Source organism: Lolium perenne, chromosome 6 (genome assembly GCF_019359855.2).
Source record: "Lolium perenne isolate Kyuss_39 chromosome 6, Kyuss_2.0, whole genome shotgun sequence".
In the NCBI taxonomy this organism is placed as follows: Eukaryota; Viridiplantae; Streptophyta; class Magnoliopsida; order Poales; family Poaceae; genus Lolium; species Lolium perenne.
The window spans coordinates 63,063,435-63,066,272 of NC_067249.2; positions in this window are offsets into that span (position 1 = coordinate 63,063,435).

Genomic DNA, 2,838 nt, shown 5'->3' on the forward strand with positions numbered 1-2,838 from the left:
TTGAAAATCATCTCACATACATAATTTGTTCAAAATTCAAAAAATTGTTCGGAAATTTTGAAATCCATTCAAAACTCGAAATTCGTTCAAAATTTAAAACTATTCAAATTTCAATAATTTTTCAAATTTCAAGTATGAACATTTTTCAATTTAAAGATTTTTTCAAACTTGAACAATTTTCAAATTTGAAAAGTTTTAAAAACTTTTTAAACAGAAAACTAAAACGAGAAAACAGAAAAAAGAAACACATGAAAAAACAAAAAAGAAAAAACGGAAACAAAAAAGAAAAGAAAAGAAAAGAGAACGAACCGGAAAAAAGAAGCCTAACCGGGCCAGGCCCACACCACGAGACGGGGTGTGTTCGGCTTATTCCTTCAAGAAATTCAACTGTACACTCTATTACTGAATATAAAACGTTTTGAGAATCCAACTTAAATCCTAAAACGTCTTGTATTTAGGGGCAGAAGCTGTAGTTCATATGTTCGCACAATGTCTCTTCGACATGGCTTAACTTAGATAATATACAACTAAGAGAGTATGAATACATGTACGAATTGCGGTCTCTAGGTTCCTGAGGGATTTTATTTTGCATATGTAACTACAACATCAAGTCGATCACTATAGATCTAAAAAACATTATGAAACAAGGCAAAAAATTTGCCATTTTCATTAATTAAGAAGAACATTTGGAAGGTCTTATAAACCAAGCCTTGACAAAATTCAAGGCAAAATACAAGCATACTCTTGCAGTCTCGCGGCATAATGTTACAAAGCCCCTTAGCCCCAGCTCAGCACTCCACATCGCCGCCTCTTCTTTAATCTTATTGGTGAGTATGGTCACGGTGGTGGAGTTGTTTTTAAACCTCCCTCGCAATTCTTTCCTTCCAAATTTCCCATCAAACAAGCATCGAGAGGGAAACAAACGCCTTCCTTGATTGACCCTGATTTTGGATGGCCCCTCTCCACCAATCTTTCGCATTTTGGAAGGCTACCCAATATTTATTTTAGCGGTAAAACAAGATCTTAATTGAGCAACACTAGGGATTACAAGCTATTCCAATTCAACCACCCGAAGAAAAACATCAGGGCTTGAACGTAACATGCATGAAGTTCTACATTCCGTCCTTGCCCAATTAGAATTAGCAAGACAATGACTCACCCTACCTTACCCTCGCGGGACTCCAAAAATCTGCAAGCTGAAAAGATCACACTTCCCATCTCGTCGCGAAGACACATACCCAACCCCGTGGTACTATCCTATGTACGAAAGGAGCCATCCCTTCACAAACCCAACCGGGGAATTTCGCCAAGGTTTTACAGTAGTTGGTTTAACCGAAATTTCCTTAACCCATCACCAGTATCAATCAACGGTTGTTTGTCCTTAAAGATCTGATTAGTCGGCATTTGTTTGATGTTGCGAAGAGTCTGAATGTAGCCGCACAAGAATCTCTTTGAACCCTCAGCATGAGGTAAGGGTTTATTATGTGTAATTTCATTTCTCGCATACCAATTCCTCCAAGTCACAAGCAAGGTATGATCAATCATCTCAGTAGAGATCTTCATTAGCAAAGAACAAACCAATTAGGTGACATAATTCTGAAATCAAGATCATAAGGGAGGTGCCAAGACTGGCGCATCACATCCCACATCTAGGCGTGTGGGCATGCAACCAGAGCATGCACACATCCTCCACTTCCTTATTGCAGATATCTTGCAAACACATGTGACCTTCATATGTCTTGGTCCTTTATTCTCCTCCGTACCAAGAGCCCCCGAGGCAGCCTTCCGCGCAAACATTCTGACTTACGATGGGACTTTTGATTTCCAAATCTTTTTGAGCAAGGATTTTCCCCTAGAGAACTATGAGAACCATAGGCATATTGCTCCGGTCGTTCAGTAAAACCCAAGATATAGGCAGATTGAACGGTAAAGATACCAGTTAATTTCGGCTACCAGGCTAAAATATCCCCTTGACCATGCCTCATGTTTAATTTTCAGTATAGCATCAGCATCCACCGAGAGGAAAATATCACGTATCATATCCATGTTCGAATCCCGATAAGCATCCAGTAGCTCTGAGACATAACGAAGTTGCATTTGGGATTACAGTACGCCAACCTCGGGATCCAACTATCTTGCCATATACGAAATTTCCAGCCAATACCCACACGCTGGATAAGGCCCTTTTTTTCAGAAGTTGCAATCCATAAGATATTGCCGACCAAGTTGAGGAGGGATTACCCGTGAAAATAGTGTCAACAAGGTCACTGTTCGGGTAATAACAAGCTTTCAGTATTGTTGCACACATGTTCTCGGGAAAAGCTATAAAATTTCATGCTTGACGGGCTAATAGGGTTTGGTTTAGCAGCCGCTTATCTTTCAATACCATTCCCCCCTACGCCTTACATTGCATCGTTGTGTCCGAGTTGACCCAATGTGATTTCCTCTTACTTTTTTCGACATCCCAGCAATAGTCTCGGATCAACTTTATGAGATCATCACAAACAGAGAATGGAAGTTTAAAAACACCCATGAAACAATCTGGTATTTCCTGGGATATTGCCTTGATCAACACTTATCTAGCACTGTGTGTAAACATGTCACCCCAGCCATTAACCTCTGACATAATGAATGGAGATGACGAAGCGCCCTTTATTATTTGTACCATTTGGGGTACGAAGTCCTAAATATTTCTCCTCAAATTCAAGGTTTTCTACATGAAGAATGGACCGAACATCTTCTTACAAACCTTGAGGACATGAGGCACTAAAGGGTATCATCCGCGAAGAGGAGATGTGAGACACTAGGGGAACACGTGCACACCTTAATTGGGGTGAT